Source organism: Pongo pygmaeus, chromosome X (genome assembly GCF_028885625.2).
Source record: "Pongo pygmaeus isolate AG05252 chromosome X, NHGRI_mPonPyg2-v2.0_pri, whole genome shotgun sequence".
Taxonomy (NCBI): Eukaryota; Metazoa; Chordata; class Mammalia; order Primates; family Hominidae; genus Pongo; species Pongo pygmaeus.
In genome coordinates, this window is record NC_072396.2 from 14,672,653 (window position 1) to 14,695,945 (window position 23,293).

Sequence of the window (23,293 nt, forward strand, 5' to 3'; positions counted from 1 at the left end):
ATATATTATATATATATAATCTGTACTATATATTATATATTTATAATATATAACATATATTTTATATATTTATATAATATATATATTTTATATATTTATATAATATATATATTTTATATAATATATAATATATATATTATATAATATATATTATATATATTTATATAATACATAGTATATATATTTATATAATACATAATATATATATTTATATAATACATTATATATTATATATTATATATTATATAGATCTATATAATATATTATATATTATATAGATCTATATAATATATTATATATGATATATATCTACATAATATATAATATATATTATATAAATAAATAATATATAGATATAATTATATATACTAAATATATAGTTATTATATAAATACATATTATATAAATACATATAATATATAATACATATTATATAAATACATATAATATATAATGTATATTATATAAATACATATAATATATAATGTATATTATATAAATACATATAATATATAATGTATATTATATAAATACATATAATATATAATGTATATTATATAAATACATATAATATATAATGTATATTATATAAATACATATAATATATAATGTATATTATATAAATACATATAATATATAATGTATATTATATAAATACATATAATATATAATGTATATTATATAAATACATATAATATATAATATATTATATATTTATATATTACATATAATATTATATATAATATATATAATATTATATATAATATATATTATATATAATATTATATATAATATATATAATATATAATATTATATATATATTATTTCTCTGGAAGTCATGCCAGAGTTGCAACGTATCTCTTTTAGTTTGAGGAGTATGTTTTCATGAAGAATCAGGTGGCAAGCAGAATTCTCCATTTTCACTGATGAGAAAGACATTTCTAAACAGCGATGGCGGATAACTTAGCAGTGAAATTTCCCTAGTTAACCATCCACCTGTCTGCCATCAACTTGTCACGTTTCATGAGCAGAGGTTTGGTTTTTTTTGTAAATGCAATTCTTATTCTGGCTATGACAAAATGATAAGGTAGATCAATGATCAACCTAGCATTTTTGGTTATCAAGACATTTAAATAGTATTTGTAGTATAACCCAATTGATTTTATGGCCACTAGCAAAAAATTGATGGAAAAAATCACTTTGAAAATTTGTGCTCTAAGCATGCACCTTTAGTTCTAGCTACTCGGGAGCCTGAGGTGGGAGGATCACTTGAGCCCTGGAGGTTGAGGCTGATGTGAGCTGTGATCATGCCACTGCACTCCAGCCTGGGTGACAGAGTGAGACCCTGTCTCAAAAAAAAAAAGTGTGTGCTCTAAATTTTACAGTTTTGAATTACACTTCCACAAACCTGAATTTTAGAAATATATAAGTGCTATATTTCTCTTTTTTATATGAACATTTTAGTCTAGAATAGTGTGATAGTGTAATGGGTAGTGAAAATTTTAACAAAAACTTGCCAGGCAAAAAGTTCACCTTTCTTTAAATAGGAAAGCATCTGAAGTTCATATTTGTTGAGACTGTGAGTCTATTCTAACCCAATTGAGTTGGCATTCTGATGATGGAACCTGTACCCCTTTTAATATTAGCTGTAGCCTTAGGTTTGTATGGTTTATTCAAAGCATTAACTATAAGCCTTAGAAAAATATAGGCAGTATTTCCATTATCAAATGTTTTAATATCAGATTATGACTGTTTCATGGCATACCCATGGAGCTCAATTGGATATTAGTGCAAAACAACTTTATTCTTTTCTCCAACTGCTCAGTGATTTTTGCTCTGGAAGAAAATCTCAGAGTTCTCCACATGTTTCCAGTTACTCTCATATGGATAAAAGCCATCCACTCATATTAATTCCAGTTACTCTCACATTGATAAAAGCCATCCACTCATATTAATTGTCTCATTTTAGTAATTGACATTTCCACTCCAAACTGTACTATTTTGCCTCTCAGATCTGGCCTACTTCAGGTCTAAAAGCTGGGGAATGGGCTGGGCTAGAAGGGAAGAGTGTATGGCTTGGGAGGCTTCAGGCTTCTTTCTTCATCAGCTCCACATCCCCAATCAGTCAGCTGGCCTTAGTTTTGGAACCGTCTGGCATAAGGAGTGGAGCTAGGGGGTAGGAAAGATCTCAAATAAGTCTTAAGATTGTAATCTCCTGTTTATATTCTCTAGGATGGGATTTAGGTGAGCTGAGGAACATTTCTTTCCCTTTGCCCAGTTGTGGGAGGAAACAGGGAAAATACCACAATACCCTCCAAAGAAAATGTCCCTCTGGCTTCCTTAATTCCAACTTTTATTTACACCATCTTGATATGCTGAAATGTTCTCACCTCCCAACTTGGAGTTTCCATTTTGTACTTTTAATATCAGAATGGGAATAAGCAAATTATAGTGTATTCATACAATGGACTATTTTCATGAAACAAAGCAAAAACAACCCACATAAACAAAACAAAGCAAAAAAAAAAAAAACCCATACAACTGATACACACAAAATATGGACGAATTTTTAAAATATTATTTTGAACAACAGAAGCCAAGCTAAGAGTGCACAAATAATATCAGTCCATTTGTATGAAGTTCTAAGTCAGGTGAAATTAAGACCTGATGATAGAAATCAGAACAGTGGTTTTCTCTGGCTGGGGGAGAAGATTGACTGGGAAGATTCATCCCTGAGATGATGAGATTGTTCCATATCTAGATTTGGATGGTTGTTACCTGGATGTATACATTTATCAAAACATATTAAGTCTGGTTTGTGTTTACATTGAGTGAAATTATACCTCAATAAATAATTTAAAAGAACTTAGATTTTATTGGATAGCTCTTGCAGAATATCAGCATGGAGAACATTAAAGCCAATCACACCAAGGACACCCTAAAATTCTCCTTCTCTCTCAAAGTTGTCTTATGTACTTGGCTCAGCATGTTAGCCTATCAAGATGGTTTAGAAATTCTATTCTCTCTTGTTTTTTTGTTGTCTATTAACATTATTTTGTCTTCTCTTTAATCTACATCCTCAATATAAATGCTGAAAATCTTCCCCCCAACTCCTTACAGGTTGAGATCAGGTCATTCCATCAACATGCCTATACTGGTGCTCCTTAAGAAGCCATGCTCATAAGCATATTAGCTCACAATGAATTTGCCTCAAGTCACCTACGTGAATGCCACAAAACACTTTATCAAGTACAGTATTGACTTCAAGATGCACTCCATTTTCATGATTCCTCTAACTTACAAAATTACCAATGTTTTCTAGATGTATTTTCTTTAATAAACTAAAAAATGTAAAATTGAGACATCTTTTCAAAACCATTCTGATATTTTTAATGCCATATACCTCTTTTATGTTTTTTATCTTTTTCATCATATTTTAGTTTTATGTTTACAAGTATATGCTATAGAGAACACTTGAAAGACTGTAGCCTCTTGCCCTTTTCAGACGTAATATGGCAGGCAGAGCTGATAAGGAAAGGCTTAGGCAGACATACTGGACAAAATGTAGTAATCATCTTCAACACAGCTGAGCTTGAAAGAAAATAAAGAAAATCCCCTGATACCACAAGTGAAGAGGAAACTGAACACCAGAGTACTAGGCAGGAGCTGATGTGATGGAAGCCCATGAGAGTATCAGGTCCTGGGGGTTGGAGACTGGGTTTTGATGCCCAGGCAGGAATAGGATATTTGTGCTTTAGCACAAATACTCTAGCTTAAAGAAGCTAGAATCGCGTCCCATAAATAAAGCTACAAAGCCTCAAAAGGCTGCCCCAATAATGCAAAGTGGATAACTTCCTCTCCTAGTGTAAAATACAAAGAATATTGCTATCTGCCCTGGTATGTGGTGTGAATAAAAGAGTTGTCTGTGAGAATAAAAACATCATGTAGAATGAGTTCTGAATTGGTATAACCTGTATGGCCCAGAAACCTCAAGCTGAAAAGTTAAAACAAAAAGTGTAAGTGAGATGAATGAAAACCAAGTTCCAGTGGGAGAAAAAAAATCTGTTCCAAAATCCAGAGTAACAAAGAACTCTCCCCTATTTCATGGTACCTCAAAAAGACAAAGTCACAACAAAAAATTATACATAATTGTTGTTGTAGCAGTATTGGTGAGCTTCCTAATAGGAACACTCTCCTGTTATAAAATTCCTAGAAACGCTGGACAAACTATAACAAGCTTTACTTTAAATGTGTAGTTGGCAAAAAAGAATGCAGGCAAAAAACAAAGAGGTCGTAGTAAACATGAAATAAATTTATGACCTGAAGTTACAACTTCCCTGCAGTGCATGCAATGGGGGTTATCAGTCTTAATGTCATCAAAGATTAGGTTTTAATATATGGAAACAGGAAATATTTCCATTCACTTTGATTTCAAATGAGGAGAAAAGTTTGAACCGTGTCTTCTGGATAAACCTAGGAATTTGAAAGGTCATATCCTTAATTTACTGAATTGTTTGTTGGCATGAAGTGCCTTTCTCAATTCATATGCTCTGTTCGATATTGGAGTAGCTAGACGCCTAATAACAGCATTCCTCCAAATCCTCTGTACATAGTATTCTGTCTTAGATTTGGCCAATGATATAGAATTATGAAAGATCTGAGGGTGGAAGAGAAGCTGAAGTCATTGTTCTTCCCCTAGTGGTCAAGCACAGATGTGTAAGCTGCAGATAACTAAGTTTTGCTGTTGCTTCTTGGTGTAATACTATGAACCACCCTCTAAGATTGCGCAGAAGTTGTGATCCTCTGAGGTGTTTTCTGAAGTAATTGACTTGGATGGTGCACTAAGTTCTTATTCTCCTGAAACCGAGTGGTGAAACAGGACTGGGTCAATTGTCTTTAAACTTCATATTTCCAAAACCTATGATGATTTACATGAGTACTTCTTTACATTATTCCTAAAAGAAATACTTAGACTGAATCCTGACTGATAGACTTAGTTAAAGGGTGGCTAGGAAAAAATATTCTTAAATGGAGCAGGTAGACATCAAAGGAAGCTTGTCTGTCTTGGCTTAGGCTTTCACTGGGGTAAAAATCTCCTGTGAAAATTTGTCATAATGGACCTGCACCTCAAGCAGATCGTCCAGGAGCCACAAAGTCAAAGATTTAACATTAAAGTGACCATAAACTAGTGAAACTCTTGGTGTACGTGGAGAAGCACATAGAAATCCTCTTTGGAGGGATGTATACTCAGTACTGGGCACACAGATTTTTACCCATACAATGCCATTGAACCTGAGCCCATAATCCAAAATTAGGAAACTCACAGGATAGCAATCCCCCATAACTGAGAATCACCAGTCATAAAAGCAGCAGAACTATACCCTCAAGAACTTTAGATAATAGAACCATTTGATTAAGATGGTAAAATAAGTATGTTTGAAATAATTAAAGACATAAAGAGATAAATGAAAGACAACTGTAAAGGATGGGCAAATTTGAAAAATAAACAAATGGATTTCTGAAAGGAACAATATAGCCAAGACAATTAAAAACCCAATTCCTAGTTTTACAGCAGAGAGAACTAGCATGCACTAGAAAATAGCTTCAGAATGAAACAGAGAGAGTTAGAGAAACAGGAAGATAATTAAGAGAAAATTAAGAGAATGAGAAGAACCAACACATATTAAGAGAATTAATTAATTAATTATCATTAAGAGAATGAGAGGAACCAACACATCTAATTGGAGTTCTAGAAAGAGGAAATGTGAGAGAATCAATTCTTTGGCAAGAATAGTTGAGATGTTTTTCTATAATTGATGAAGGAACTAATCCCCAGATTCTAGAAGCACAAATATATAAAGGAGGATTAAGAAAACTAAAAGCACATTGGGAGGCCGAGGTGGGCGGACCATGAGGTCAGGAGTTTGAGACCAGCCTGACCAACATGGTGAAACTCCATCTCTACTAAAGATACAAAAATTAGCCAGGCGTGGTGGCATGCACCTGTAATCCCAGCTACTCAGGAGGCTGAGGCAGGAGAATCGCTTGAACCTGGGAGGCGGAGGTTGCAGTGAGCAGAGATGGTGCCACTGCACTCCAGCCTGGGTGACAGAGTGAGACTCTGTCGCAAAAAAACAAAACAAAAACAAAAACAAAAAACAATTAAAAGTACACCTAGACATACCATTGTGAAATTCCAGGACACAAAACACAATGAGATAATCTCTGAAGCAACCAACAAAAAAAAGATAGGTCCTATGTTTTAGAAAGTTTATGATTTAATATCAGACAAGTTACTTAAGCTTTATCCATAGCTGATATAACCTGAGATGTCAGTTTTTTAAACTTTATCATCTTTGGGTATTTTTAGAGTCACTATAACATCATCATTGGTAAGCTGCCCATCCCCTTTGGCACTTACCATTCCCATGGACTCAGGTTTCCAACTCCCTGTGACAATTTATCTATAAATACCCTTTATGCTATATACTCTTTTATGTATATAGCACATACCTATACATACACTATATATATAGGTATATACTATAGTATATACATACATACATAGTATACATATAATATATATGTATATGTTTAACCTTCAGACTTGTGTAAGAAGAAAAGTTTCAATCTCTTATAGAATCAAAGCAAATTAACAGGTAGTTTTTCAATGTCAATGGGATTTTCAGACTCAATTCTAAATAAATTGATACAGTGAACTGTTTCTAAGAGTGTCCTTTATAGAAATACAAACAATCCTACTTCAAGGGAAATAGATGTTCATTTCAAAATTGTGCTTTAAATATTTATGAAACTGATATGTTCTGTTTTATCAGGTTGTGATACAAAATAATTTGTCATGACTTCTTTATTTGTGCTAACTTACTCCCAGCTGTGATGCCTCCTATTTACAAGAATGTCTTCCTTCCATCCCTACAGTCCTCACTTGACCATGATTCTAAGAACTTTAGTGTTGGTCATTTGGTCCAAGGGTCTAAGTTCTGACTATTATTACCTTGAGCAAAAGCCTGGAAATACTGTGTTTTTATTGTTGTCTTGGCCCAAGACTCTTCTATTGCTGCTGTTTTTGTCTCATGGTATTGCTGATAGGCAAACAGTCTGATGCAGTCCTCCTGTGTTGTGAAGACAAGACCAAGCTCACACTACAGGACTGGAAACTTCTTTAGGTACAATGAGGAAGAAGGAAGTCTCCACTCTTCACCCCCACACAGATATGTCTAGATCTGAAGGTATTTCAGTATCTGCCATGCACTGGAAATGGAATCAGCCTTCCTTACAACCTTGAAGAAGGGCATGGCTTATCCATGTTCAAGAAGTGTTACTCCTGACTTTCATGCTGCTTCCTGCTTCCTGGTTGAGCTGAGTTCTATAACTGTGCTATCCCCACCAGCGAAGTGAGAAAGGAGGGAGAGAGAGGAAGTGCTAGGGTGGAGTTCACTGTGCCTTCCCTCCATGAGGCTAGAAGAAACTAACTGATAACCCTGCAAACCCACCATCTTCTGCCTTTTTGAGCCTCAATGACTTGTCCCTAACCTTGACCCTAACCTACTCCAAACTTCTGTGGTCATAAGCATTGGTCATTCCTGATTGAGATGACTGGATATTTTAATATACAATGTCTTGCCAGTAGAAAATCACAGCTTAAAAAATGTTTTCTAAAATCTTTTTTTCTCATATCCACAATCACTTTATTATGTTTGGAAGTAAACAAGTTTTAGAACAGCCATCTCTAAAATCAACTCTGGGGCTTTCTTTAAGTATATAGTTCTATTATTGCTAAACAGAATTTCAATGGGCAATTATAATAACTGATTACTTATTCAAATAGCCATGTTTCCTGGGCAAAATGACACAAATAAGTTGAGTGCTGATGCACCAGATTATAGGGCTTGGTGAACAATGCTGTGCACCTCTTTTCTTTCCAACTGCCTGGTACAGTTCTTGACACTGGAAAGGAACAAGACAGATATGCAGATCACAGTCTAAAATGGTGAGACAGGCAATAAATAAATTATTTCACACATGGTGAGAATGAAGAAAACAAAAGGGGGTTATGGGATGGGGTGACTAAGGGTAGGAATTTCCTTGGCTAGGAAAGTCAGAAAAAGCCCAGAAAGCAGCCATGAAAGATCTTGAGGAAGAGAATGTATGCTTTACCAGGGAAAACATTTTTGTGTGTATAGTTCGTATAAACTAGAATAGTGTCTGAAACATATAAGAAATATTTGTAGACTGAATTAATAAGGGTTGTTTCAGGCAGAGGGAATAGCAAATACAAAAGCTCTGAGATAGAAATTTCAGTGCAGATGGAAAAGAGTGAAGGGAGAGTCAAAGGAGATGACTTTGGAGAGGCATATAGGGGATCAAATTTTGTAGCAGCTATTGGTTATTGTAAAAAGTTTGAGATTTATTCTATTTATAATGAAAACCCACTGAAGGTTGTTGAGCAGTGGAGTGATTTAATCAGGATTTTTAGTTTATGTACCCAGTTGCCAGGGGATTCTCCATAGAAACAGAACCAAGAGGAGATTTATATATAGTAAAAAATGGACTATTATGACTTGTCAGCTATTATGGAGGCTGAGAAGTGCCAAGAACTGTAGTCAGCAGACTGGTGACCCAGGAGAGCTGATAGTGTAATTCCAGTCTGAGTCTGAAGGCCTAAGAACTGGGAGAGCTGATAGTATAAATTCCAGTCCAGAAGTTGGCAGGCTCAAGACCCAGGAAGAACCAATGTTTTGGTGGGAGTCTGAAGGCAGGAAAAACAAAACAAAACAAAATAAAACAATGTCCTAGCTCAAGCACTCAGGCAGGAGGAGTTCCCTTGTATTTAAGAAAGGGTCAGCCTTTTTGTTCTATTCAGGCTTTCAACTGACTGGATGACGGTGACCCATGTTAGGGAGGACAATCTGCTTTACTCAGTCTACCAATTCAAATGTTAATCTCATCCCAAAACATCTTCACCCACAAACACAGAATAACATTAGACCAGATATCTAGGTACCCCATGGCCCAGTCAAGTTGACATATGAAATTAACCACCACAGATGACTTGGCATGAGAAAGGTGGGTAACAAGCTTGGAGGGCTTACTACATGCCTCAGCTCAGCCCTGCCATATAACAGTTAGGCATCTTGACCTAACGCCACTCTCCCTAGAATTAGTAGAATTGGAGGATGCCCAAGGCATGAGTGGCTCAAGACCAGAAGTAAGGCTCGGGGGTGTAGGTGGTTCTCAGCAGTGAATACAGTAAAAAGATGTGACAAATATAGGAACAGGAAAGGGCTGAGAAAAATGCATTATCAGGTGATCATCTACAAAAACAGCCAAAATAATGAATTGCATTAGGAAAGTGATCAATCAGAGGCATTGTGTTTGCATGGATTTCCTCGTTATAGTTAAAGAATCAAAATTTGCTTTCAAGTAGACTCACATTATGTCAGTTTTTGGTCTTGCTTTGATCTTTTTAGAACGAAATCATTTGGGCTCGTTCAAAATGAGTATATTTTAGGAAAAAATTAATACAACCTTAAAGAGTCTCTTTGTTACATAACCTCAATGTATAAAGGTTTTCTTTCACAAATGAACAAATACACTTATGCACAGTAGCTCTGCTGTGAAATAAAAATTTGATCAAAATATGATTTAAAAATATATATTTTTGAGAAGTTTGGATTTTAACTATTTTCCAAATATTTATGTGTATTTCTTTGTATTTTATTTTGCTTTTTCCTCCGAAGTCCAGGATTTGCCCAGGCAAATTCTATTATTTTTGAATTGTTAGATGTGTAGGAAATGCTACATTTACAAGTTGGGAAAATCTGGCTGGAAATCACAAAGTTGTGAAGATACTTAAAGCAGAAAACATGATCACTTTAACAAAAGTACTCAAATAAACAAAGATGATACAGCTATTTTATTCTCATTTACTTCATACTTTTCTTCAGTTTTGGTATGCTCATATAATAACCATTCTGTTCACCGTAGAATTAAAATCAATTCCACTTAATGAACATTTATTGTGTTCCTGTACCTGATAACACAGCCTAAACTTACTGATATACAAGCATGGAGTGGTCTCAGTTGGCTCATAGCACCTATCATTGGCTCAGTAGCAGGCATTGGTATGAGTGGGGATGGGAGATAACGGTAGGTTGCAGGATGGCTCCAATTCTTCTCCCTTCTCTGGATGCATGCCTTTTGCCATGCCAGTCTGTGGTGCCTCCATTCTGACTTTGGGCCAGACCAATAAAATGAAGTGAAAGTGGCAGTGTGCTCATTCTGAGCCTAAGCCTTAAGGAGTCTTGAGTATTTATGCTTTTTTCTGACAGCTCTGCTGTTGCACTGGAATATGCTTGGGCTTATCTGCTGGAGGATGAGAGGCACACAGAGCAGAGCAGAGCTGAGCAGCTTCAGTTGCCAGGCCAACAGTCAATTAGCCTCCAGACATGTGAATTTTCACAGACAAGGCCAGCAAATGAAGCTGGTTGGCCAGCCCTTAACTGACCCATACTTATGAGCAATAAACTTCTTGTTGTATGCTACTGAGGTTTGGTGGCTGCTGGTTACACAGCCTTATTATGGCCTGTGGCAGATGGAATAATGGTTACCCAAAGATGTCAACATCCTAATTACTGGCAATTATATTTACCTTACATGACAAAGGAGATTTTGCAAATGTGATTATGTTAAAAATCTTGAGATGGGGATATTATTCTGAATTATCCGGGTGGGATCAATTTAATCATGTGAGTCCTTAAAAGTAGAGAACCTTTCCCAGCTGGAGTGAGGGGAAGGGAGATGTGATATGGAAGAATGGTCAGAAAGATGCTGGCTTTGGAGATGAAGGATACCAATAACCAAGGAATATGGGTGACCTCTAGAATCTAGAAAAGGAAAGGGAATGGATTCTTCCCTAGAACCTTCAGAAAGGAGTGCAGCCCTGGTGACATTTTGATTTTAGCCCAATGAGACTGTGTCAGACTTCTGACATCCAGAACTGTGAGATGATAAATCTGCATTGTTTAAGCCACTGTTTATAATAATTTATTATAGGATCAGTAGAAAATTATGCATGACCATAGATAGCTGGCACAAGAAAAAAATTTACAGATTTTCTCTCTCTTCTGGTTTAAATAATCTTTTTTACATGACTTGATCCGTATTCTCTAATACTCACTGAATCCAAATTTTAACTCCTCGTTGAAGCTGTTGTTTTCCTTCTTATCCTTCTTCCCCAATTTTGGTTGGATGGGGAAGCTTGTGATCCTTTTAGTGTTAGGAGTGAGTGGTAGATGGCCCAGACTATTTCCATTGTGGGGTTGGTCTTGTCTGGGTGGGGTTTGGCTGTTATCCTCTGAGGTATACTTGCTATGGTCCTGGCTCTGGCTGCCCTCTGGTATTCACTGCTGTAGTCCATGGCTTGTAGATCTTATAGTTTGTTTTCTCATTACAATTAGCCATCTCTCCTTGCTTCCTGGGTCCCACCTTAATTCTCTCTGGCTTTGTGCAACCTCCAAGGTTTGACTCACTCTTCTGACCAGCCATTTCCTGAATGACCTTTCTTGTATCCCTCAGATATTAGGCTACTTTTCCTTCCACAGAGACCCTCTGTGGCAAGCTACCCAGTAGATTCTCAAGCTTCATTCTCATCATTCTTTGGAACATGTGAAAACTTTTAGATCCACTCCACATATGGGCAGTTAGGTGTTACCCAAGAATATCACATCGGGACTTCTCTACCAAGTATGCTTCTCCCCACTTGCCTGCCATCTCAGAAGTTACCAATTAGGAGTGCACTTGGAAACCACTCATATTTCAACTTCTTTCTCAGACCATGTAACAGACCTCTCCACTACAAGGATTCAATCCATAGCAGAGGGGTCAAGACACACATTCTCACTCTTTCATTTCAGTTCCCCTACTTCCTCTTCCTCACATTCCACCAGGGCAGAAGGGGTGAACTTTCCCCTTATTTCTGTCTGAGGGAGATTCCCACTGCATCCAGCCTCCTCCTAAAAAAGGTAGTATTTCCCCTGTGTCAATAACTGGATTCACAGTGGCAAGTGGGATGTATGGAGAAAAACAGTGTTACTATTAATGAAATTCAAGAATATGTTTCCTGTTATATGCCTATTACACGCCAGGCACTAAGCTAGGTACATCAATATGAAGTATAATATTCTCCAAAAATATACTTCTGTTTAGAAAAAGATGTGAAGAGTGTGTGTGTGTGTGCATGTGTATTTTCATGTTGCTGAAGTTTTGTCTGGTATAACAAAAAGAAAATTACTTATGCAATGATTTTTGAGTAAAGAACAGGGGAGAGACTTTTTAAAATGGCATATAAAACTGGATGATCAGAGGATTCGGGGAAGATAGCTGAGTAAAAAGTACGAGGAATCTGTTTCCCCATCAAGACAACAATTGTACTGGCAGAATATGTCCAATGTACCGTTTTTTTTTTTAACTCTGGAGGCTATTGAAAGCTTGCAACTTCCAGGGGAAGGCTTGGATTGCAAATTATGGTTAATTTCAGTCAATTTCAGCCCTTAGCACAGCAGCAGATACCCCCACCCCCAGCTCCATTAGAAACAACTGTGCTTGTGCTCCTAGAGCAGCTTACAGTTTTCAGGAGACAGAGTGGGCAAAAAGGATCCTGTCCTCCAAATATCTGTAACCTGTGATCTGACTGCTGATTGTTTCTTCTGATCACAGAGGTGCAGACAAAGAGGTGCTGTCCATGGTTGTTGCACCTCTCTCCATTGCTGCAAGCCCCTCCCACTCTGGGTGAAATGACTGCCGAGTGATTTAAAGGGCCAGTACCCTTTCTCCCTTTATTTTTCTTTCTTCGCCTTTTGGGAGCCAGACATTAAAGACTAGGATGTTCAAAAACAATCACATGTACAGGGAGAATTAGAAAGTCATTGTGCATGCACAGGGAAAGGCACAACTTCAAAAAAGACCTGAGAAGACCTTAAGTTTACATCTCAGGCTGATCCTTGGCACAGGGGCAGCCTATAACAATAAAAACAAAACAAAAGAACAGCAACGACAAATCAAACCCTGGGATAGAAGAAGAATCTGATATGCAGAGTTATCATAATATTAGATTAAAATGTACAGTTTTCAACAAAAAGTTACAAAGCATACAAAGAAACAAGAAAGTATGGTTCATCATTCAAAAGAAAAAACAACCCAAACCAACAGAAGCTGTCCCTGAAAAAGACCTAATGGCGGACCTACTAGACAAAGATTTTAAAAACAACTGTCTTAAAGATACCCAAAGAACTAAAGGAAAACATGGAGAAAGTGAAGAAAAAAATGTATTAACAAAAAGTAAATATCAATACAAAGACAGAAAACCTAAAAAGAAAGGAAAAAATTCTAGAGCTGAAAAATATAATAGCTGAAATTAAAAATTCACTAGTGGGATTCAAAGGCAGATTTGAGCAGGCAGAAGAAAGAATAAATGAACTTGAAGATAGAACAATAGAAATTATTGAGTCTCAGAAACAGAAAAAAGACTGAAGCAAAGTGAACAGAGTGTAAGTGACCTGTGGTACACTATCAAGTGGACCAACATGCATATTTTCAGTTTCAAAGAAGAGAGAAAGAGGCAGAGAGAATATTTAAATAACTATTGTCTGAAAACTCCTTAAATGTGATGAAAAATATTAACATAAACATCCAAGAAGCTCAACAAACTCCAAGTAGAATGAATTCAGAGACCCACACCAAAACACATTATAATCAAACTGTCAAAAATCAAATACAAAGAAAGAATCTTGAAAACAGCAAGAGAGAAATGACTCATCATATACAAGTGATCCTCAATAAAATTATGAGCAGATTTCTCATCAGAAACTTTGGAGCCTAGAAAGCAACCAGATGATATATTCAAAGTGCGAAAAGAAAAACCTTCCAACTAAGAATTCTATATGCAGCCAAACTGTCCTTCAAGATTAAAAGAGAAATTAAGATATTCCTAGATAAACAAAAGCTGAGGGAGTTTGTTACCACTAGACTTTCCCTGGAAAAAATGCTAAGGGGTATCCTTCAGGTTGAAATGAAAGAACACCAGACAGCAACTTGAAGCTATCTGTAGAAATAATGATCTCAGTAAAGGTAAATACATGGGCAATTATGAAAGCTCGATTATTGTAAAAGTGGTTTGTAACCCTGCTTATTGTTTCCTACATGATTTAAGGGAGTAATACATTTAGAAGCAATAATTAATTTAAAAGATAGAATAATTATAACTTTGGTTTATAACTCCATATTTTGTTTTCTATATAATTTAAAAGGCCAATGTATTAAAAAAGTATTAGTTTATGTTTTCGGACACACAATGTATAAAGATGTAATTTTGTGATGTCAATAACTGAAAGGAGTGGGGATTGAGAGGTAAAGAAGCAGCATTTTTGTGTGTTATTGAAGTTAAGCTGGTATAAATTCAAATTATAGTATATAACTTAAGGATTTTAAATGTAATCTTTATGAAAACTACAAAGAAAATAGAAAATATGCAAAAGGAAATGAGAAAGCTGTTGAAATATTTAAACTCAAAAATTAACTAAACATGAAAGACAGTAATGTAGGAAGTGGGAAATAAAAAAGCTATAAGGCATATAGAAATCAAATAGCAAAATGGCAGAAGTAAGTTCCTCCTTATCCATCAGCCTTATCAAGGAAGGAAATTCTGACATATGCTACAACATGGGTGAACTTTGAGGACATTATGCTAGATTAAATAAGCAAGTTCCAAAAAGACAAATACTGTATGAATCCATTTATATGGGGTCCTCGGAGCAGTCAAAATCATAGAGACAGAAGGTAGAATGGTGGTTGCCAGAGGCTGGTGGGAAGGGGGTAGTGGGAAGTTATTGTTTAATGGGTATAGAGTTTCAGTTTTGCAAGATAAAAAAGTTACGCAGATGGATGACTGGTGATGGTTGTATAACAATATGAATGTATATAATACCAATGAACTGTACACTTGAAAATGGTTAAGATGATACATTTTGTTATGCATATTTTACCACAGTAAGAAAGTGAAGAAAAAAAACTGGGTGATGGATTACTTGAATCTGAAAAAAAAAAAAAAAGATTGTTCTACCAATGGACAACTGTAGTCAAAATTATGAGCTTTTATAGAATGCATTTTGGTTCTGAAGCATAAGACAAATCATTTGTACTAAAACCAGGAATGGTATGAATGGAGAAGTCTTTGCTAAACAGTAATTCTTAAAAAATAATCCTTTCTGCATCTAATAACATCAGATGTAGGGCTTCAACTTGGTGAGATCTTTAATAACCTCAGATTTGGTATAAATGGAAAGTAATTGTCTTGACTTGTTGGAAAAACTCCCAAGTCAGATTTTCAGCTTCATCCTGGTACTTGCTATAAAAAAAACCCATACATTAAAAAATCTCATCCCGGGCAACATAGGGAGACCCCACCTCTACCAAAAAAAAATTTAAAAATTATCTGAGCATGGTAGCACATGCCTGTGGCCCCAGCTACTCAGAAGGCTGAGGTGGGAGGATCACTTGAGCCTGCGAGGTTGAGGCTGCAGTGAGTTATGATTATGCCACTGTGCTCCAGCCTGGGCAACAGAGTGAAACTGTCTCAAAAAAAAAAAAAAATCCCATGGGAGAGTGAACAATAAAAATCCACGAGTGACAGTAAATGTGGTGCATATAAGAGCAATTTGTTCATCAGAGCGAGCTGTTCTAGTTTGGGTTCTCTGGAAGAGACCCTGAAACAAGGATTTCTGTACACATGATAAAAGGAAGTGCTTCTGGGGGTGATTAACAAGGAAATGGGGGAAGAAAGGAAGAGGAGAAGAGGATGCTACACAAGCTTGCAATCTTAACAAAACTTCCTGAAAGTTAGCTTCAGTCTGATCCTGCAGGAGAGCCCCGGAGTGTAAATTATGTTCCAGATTTTGCCTCAACTTAGAGGAAAGGAGGTAGGCTTTCATACTCCAGCATCCTATCTGCCATTTTGCAGGCCTGTCAGGGAGCAGGGCAGTTGGTGGGTAACATCAATCCTAGATGTTTCTAGCTCTTCACAGTTGCCTGTGGGGATGCAAATCTAGTTGCCTGTGGGGCATCCTCTAAAGAGAGCCAGAGGTACAGATGTTAGAAACAAAGGCACACAGAAACCAGAGAAAGCATCCACTGAAATGGCAAAAGGGATCAGAGGGTATCTGGGTGGAGCACTGAGAGTGTCCTCAACACATGTCAACTAGACTAATATGAGGTTTTATGATGAGGAAAGACTAAGCTTCCCCAACATATTTTTACTGTTCCCTGGTTTCCTTCCACAAGTAAAAGGTAACCATAAAGCTATAGAGGATTTTGAAGCAATCAATATCAGCTCAGTAACAGCTGATATACTATTTTGATGCTGCTTAAACTCCAAGTTACATTAACATCTTTCCCCATTCTAAGAACCTTGCTATGTTCAGAGCTAAGCTATCACTATCAAGCTCAAATACTTTTTGATTTCAGCAATCTTACTTTGCCAAAGATGGCACCATCTGTCATGACAGAAAACCAAGGACATCCCTTTCACTGACCCTCCAATTGCCTAATGTTACCAGCATAGGCTCCTTTGCCTGGCTTCTGAGGTCTTCTGTAATCTGACTCCACTTTACCTTGTCCAAATTTGTACTTTCTCACCTTCCTCCTCTTGCCTAGTTGACTCTCAACTGCCCACGTTGCATAACATGCTCACACCTGCTTTATTCCTTTATCCTTGCAGTTTCTACTACCTGGACTACCCCTTCACTCTTTTTCACTTGTGCAAATTTCATTCACTGTTCAGAGTTCAGCCTGAGTTACTCCTTCCTGATCACCCCTTTCTGGACAACTTCAGGCCTCAGTGCAGTCCTTCTTTAAACTTTTATCGGTATTTAAGTTATCACTGGAGCATTTTGCATGCCTTTATATTGGCTTTATCTGTTTACTATGCAAGTCTTCTGTGAGTTATGCTCACCGTCAGTGTTACAGTTTGGCCCAGTTCAGTTGTTCTCAGCCCTGGCTACATTTTTGGAAAAGTTTAAAAAATGCTGATGCCTGGATTCAACCAAAACCAATTGTATTATACCTCTGGAGGTAAGGCCCTGCATATCAATTTTTTAAAGAACCCACTAATGTACCATCAGAGTTGAGAATTTGATTTGAGATACAACTGAATAAAATCACTGTTGTAAGTAATCACCTCTAGCAGACAGATTCTTATATTGTGACAATGGGAAAAATCCAACACTGGAAAGAGAAGCTCATTAGCATAAAATGTCACTTCTGGTCACAGGATTTCCTAGTGAAGATGACTAAATTTTGCTCAGGGTTCACGGGATGCCAAGGTCAGCTAAGCCCTTGAAGAGAGCAGCATTCTAAACCATTTTACAACCATCCTACTACGAGCCCTGCAGGCATTAACACACAATCCTTAGCTAAACAAAGCAACAAAAAATGAGAAGGAAATACCCATCTATTTCCACAACTTTCAGATTCCTGTGTTTGGCCTTCTAAGCATCGTTTTTACTAGCAATAACTCATGGTGGTACTATAGACCTGATTTTCATCAGGTTCCCTGGAATAAATCTCTCTGGGTATCTCAAGCAGAAAGAAATGTAACGCAGATAATTAGTTATTTACCAAACTATTGGAAAGATTTGAGATATCAAAATAGGAGGCCCCCTTTAGGCTGACTTCAAGGTCATCTACCAATTTGACTGTCATACAGAGACCAGGCAACTACTACAGGGATTGTGAAATCCATGCAGCATCATCCTGTTGGGCCAGACGTTTATGCCCAAAGGACCGTAGAAGACAATGGCCTCTAACTCCCTCCGGCTTTTCATATCGCCTATGAGTGTATGCAGTTGGCAGAACCTATATCACATCTGGAATTGTAGTGTCAAGGGAGTTTGGTAAATGTAGTTTTTAGATTTCCAGTCTTTTAGGTACTGTGGATCGATACAGATACTGAATGCCAAAAGACAGTATCCTGCATACATTCCTGAGCAACTGTAGAGCTGTTGCTGAAAAATAATAATGTTTCACCTCAGTGGTGTTGCCTTGTGTCTGGGTTACAAAGATGAAAAAGACTTGGGTCTTGAAATGGTAAGTTCTTTTATAGCTAATATTTATATCTCAGGCTCCATCTGTGTCCTATAGCTCCTTGGAGGCTTTGCCTTGTTATGCCAATCACTCCCTAAGCCTTTCTTAAATTAGATGGACTCCTGCCAGTAGTGCGTGCTTGGGATCATCACTTAACCTTCCTGAGCAAGTAAAATTGATGCATGAAAAGTTGATATCCCTTTGGCAGCAGTTAAGCACTGCTTTTCTAAAGACAACTGAAAAGGTAGGACAAATCTTAAACCTATAAATTGTTTGATACAAGGAGCTTTGAAAGTTTCCGGTTCTTAGTACATATGGAACACTTAGATTTTTAAGGTTTTTTATTGTTTTAGACAAAAACAGTGGGAAAAATGACAGTTTGAAATGTCAGTGCTAATATATAATAATATACCCTGTGAAGTTAAGATTGGCCTTTATCTTGCTTGTCTGTTCAAGCTGAAATTTAAACATCCATGGAAAATTTCTAATTAAGGAAGCTGTATAATTTGGGGTAAATTAATAACTTCTGTAAGCCTCAACCTCCTCAAGTGTAAAGTAGGGAACATCACACATTTGTTAGAATTAAATAAGGAAATGTCTCTCAAATTTCTTCATTAATGTTCCCCTAATGGCAGAGAAAATGTAAGTGTACCTATAGAAAGTTCAAATCTTTTTTGAAGACTTTTGTTTCACCATAAGCTTTTAAATGAATTCTACATCCAAATCCACATTATATTCACTACAGTTTTATTATAGAAATATCTTAGAGGATTTTTAATAACGTGAAATTGACATTGTTAAGAGAATATACCAGTTTTATCCTATGGCTTCCAGTATATCCTAGCATGCTCTTCTGAAAACCAAGGCTATAATTGAAAGGTTTGCCAGTAAGTTCATATAGGAGACCCCTAATAACTCTTAGGTGAAATTTGAAGAAGTTTTTAGACATAAGGAATTTATAATATAAACATGGAAGAGTAGATAGCACTTCTGAACTCCTGAGGGTAATTGTTTCTGTCTTGATTTTACAACTCTTCAAAAGAATTTCATTCTTTTGGATATGTTGAGATGTGCCTCTTTCCTTTCCTTGTCCCATCCATTTACAGATTCTGAAAATTCTGACGTCTGCTCTGTCTAGCTACGTAATCAGTCCAGACTAAGACTACCTTTATGCCTTTATATAATATATATGGACTGTAGCCCAAATGCCCAAGTACCACAAAGGTATGCAAATTATCTCCTCCTCGCCCCGCCACCATACTGCCAACCAGCATCAGAATGGAGCTTCCTGTTTCCCTGAATGCATTCCATGTTCTCCACTGGGTCAGGAGAACTTTCCTAATTAATAAGCTCTTCTACTGGGATGCATCATGGGAGCACAAAAACAAATTTAATTTACCTTGCAAATGTGCTGGTCCTGTTCTGCTCTCCATGTGCTGACTAGCCAGATGCACAGGGTCTGTATATTTATCAGTCTCCAGTAAACACCTGCTTAGAGTTTCTCAGTCTGTTAATCTTTCCCCTCCTAGATGCCTTTTGTTTCACCTACCATCTCTTCCTCCCTTTTTTTTTCCAACCAAGGTGTTCTAAGATTAGACATATATTTCTATTTTAGCAGTGACCACATCATATTGGTGATTGTTATGTACTGTCTGTCTCCATTGCTGGCCTGTGAACTTCATGAGGGGAGCCCTGTCTTAGTGACTATGGTATCTCCAGTGCCTGCAAAATATGGGTAACTAAATGTCGATTTAGGGAATGAATGAATAAGTAGCAACCCAGATCATAAGTAGAAGCACAATTCAAATAGTTGAAATGCATTAGCACCATTGAATGTGCTTTCCCTTCCTTGTGAAATCCTTGTGAAAAACAACATGAAGAACTGAAAGAAATCTTTACATGAAGGTACTTCATTTGCAAATGAAACATATATAGGGCATTGGCTTAATAACTTAAATCTGCTTTACTGGGAGGGCTATTTCTGAGTCAAATACGTTAGGAAGATGACCACACTCACCTTCCTCCCCCATTCTTGTTATAAATATTACAGAAATTAGAGTCTGCATGCCTGAAAGTCAGTAACGTGTAGCTTGAGTTTGTGAATTGGCATTGTATCTATGCTGTCATTTAATTATTTTGAAGTTAGTGGATTAATTAATGGTTAATGATTATGTGTGAATGATGCACAAGCCTCTTTTTCCAATATTAAATTTAATAATTAATAACTTTCATATTATTTATGAGTAAAAGGCAGTCTTATGGAACCTCCTTTCTCAAGAAAATGTAAAACAATTCCATTTTTAATTTAGCACTGAGATTGCTCTTTCTTTGTCATAGTAATTATGGGCTTTTCTGCCAAGGTCCCATTTTTGCTTCTACTTTACAACATGGTCATGGCTGAATAGCTTTAATCAGGCACCAATTAGTCCCAACTCTATAACTTATTTAGGTTGTGCTTTCTCCTTTCAAACTGGGAGGGAAATATTAGAAAAGTTTGAGCAAATGATCTCAATCCCTGTTGAATAATTTGTAAAGAGATATTTCTGTAACCTGCCCAATAAACTGGTTATCATATTAAACTCATTTTTAGCAGCTTATATTCACTTAAGCATTGCTCCAGATGGTGGCTGTCAAAATGTTTCTTATAATTAGCATCAATAAACTTCTCTTGGGCCTTTGAAATTCATTGCAAATCACATGTTGTCTATAATCATAAGATTGGAAATGTTATTAATATCCTGCTCAGTATTTCGCTACACTAGTTTTTGTAAAACTGCATGGATCAATAGAGCCAACTTTTCTGTACTGTGCTGTCTCAAAGGCAGTTAAGTGGTAAATGTATCTACATCTAGATGTACAAATTGATTTGATCATTTTCATAGGGTTGACTAATCGACTCTCAAAAGTAAAGACCAGCCAAACCATTTATTTAGTCGAGCCTACAAATGTTCTGTTAATATTAACATATCTAGCAAAATAACCATTTTGAATCACATCATATTCCATTGAATTTGGTGTCTCAGTCATTGAATTAGTCAGATCTCTTTTGGTTGCAAATGACAGAACCCCTACTTGAACTTGTTTATGAAGAGGAAACGGGATTGAAATGAGAGTACATTTCATATGTTCTTACCACAAAAAATGATTCATATTCGAGGTGATGAATATATTAATTAGCTTGATTCAAAAATTCCACATTGTATTCAGAAATCATCATATTATTTTGTACCCCATAAATACATACAACTGTAATTTGTCAATTTACAATTCAAAATTAAAAGAAACAGGAGCTGAGCCGGGTGGCGGCGGTGAGAGGCTACAGCGCGCGGGGGTCTCCCGCGTCCCCTCCGCCTCGCCGGGAGCTCGCGCCCTCGCTCAGCCGAGCTCCCACCCCACCCCCTTTTTTCCGGAGGCGCTGGGCGGCGCCACCCTCCGGCCGGAGCCCAGCACTGCACAACCCCCTCCGACTTTCAATGTTCCACATTCCCCGGCCAGAGCCTCCTCGGCTTCTTTTTTTCCCCTCCCCCCTCTCCCCTCCCCCAACAGCTGCCTCCATTTCCTTAAGGAAGGGTTTTTTCTCTCTCCCTCCCTCACACCATAGCGGCGCGCGAGCGGGCCGGGCGGGCGGCCGAGTTTTCCAAGAGTTAACTTCACCAAGATGTCCAGTGATAGGCAAAGGTCTGATGATGAGAGCCCCAGCACCAGCAGTGGCAGTTCAGATGCAGACCAGCCGCTCCAGAGCCTGAAGAACAGGAGGAAAGAAAACCTTCTGCCACCCAGCAGAAGAAAAACACCAAACTCTCTAGCAAAACCACTGCTAAGTTATCCACTAGTGCTAAAAGAATTCAGAAGGAGCTAGCTGAAATAACCCTTGATCCTCCTCCTAATTGCAGTGCTGGGCCTAAAGGAGGTAACATTTATGAATGCAGATCAACTATACTTGGTCCACCAGGTTCTGTATATGAAAGTGGTGTGTTTTTGCTGGATATCACATTTTCATCAGATTATCCATTTAAGCCACCAAAGGTTACTTTCCACACCAGAATCTATCACTGCAACATCAACAGTCAGGGAGTCATCTGTCTGGACATCCTTAAAGACAACTGGAGTCCCGCTTTGACTATTTCAAAGGTTTTGCTGTCTATTTGTTCCCTTTTGACGGACTGCAACCCTGTGGATCCTCTAGTTGGAAGCATAGCCACTCAGTATTTGACCAACAGAGCAGCACACGACAAGATAGCCAAAGGACCAAGAGATACGCAACATAATTCACATAATTTGTATGCAGTGTGAAGGAGCAGAAGGCATCTTCTCACTGTGCTGCAAATCTTTATAGTCTTTACAATACGGACTTCTGTGTATGTGTTATACTGATTCTACTCTGCTTTTATCCTTTGGAGCCTGGGAGACTCCCCAAAAAGGTAAATGTTATCAAGAGTAGAACTTTGTAGCTGTAGATTAGTTATGTTTAAAACGCCTACTTGCAAGTCTTGCTTCTTTGGGATATCAAAATGTATTTTGTGATGTACTAAGGATACTGGTCCTGAAGTCTACCAAATATTATAGTGCATTTTAGCCTGATTCATTATCTGTATGAACTTACAAAAGTAGCTGTAGATGACTAGGAATTATGTCCTTTGTATTATACCCAGATCTATTTCTGAGTATGTGGTTCATGCTGTTGTGAAAAATGTTTTACCTTTTACCTTTGTCAGTTTGTAATGAGAGGATTTCGTTTTACCCTTTGTAGCTCAGAGAGCACCTGATGTATCATCTCAAACACAATAAACATGCTCCCGAAGGCATAGTTTCCTGTCGTAATATTTTAAGTCAGTCTTGTTAGAAGGTGTGTCTGAGATGATTGTTGATGAAATAAAAATGTGGCTATGAAGATTACTAAAGACTAGCACAAATAAACCAATTCTTAAATTGAAAACATTTAAAAAAAATTAAAGAAATGGCACTGGGAATCTTAGTAACCAAACTTCTGAGGTGTACTGAAGGGTCCCAGGGATTATTAAGGACAGAAACTTGCTTGAAGAGCATCTAAGTTTGTGTTTTTAGTGCTCCTTAGAGAAACAAGTAAGGGAGCATGAGAAGTATGACAGAAAAGGGTACGAAGCCAAGCAAGAGGCTG

General features: G+C 37.0%; 1 pseudogene; it reads left to right on the forward strand.

The window, feature by feature from the left end:
• Positions 1-21,710: 21,710 nt before the first annotated feature.
• Positions 21,711-23,068, forward strand: LOC129024651 (ubiquitin-conjugating enzyme E2 E3-like; annotated as a pseudogene).
• Positions 23,069-23,293: the final 225 nt, after the last annotated feature.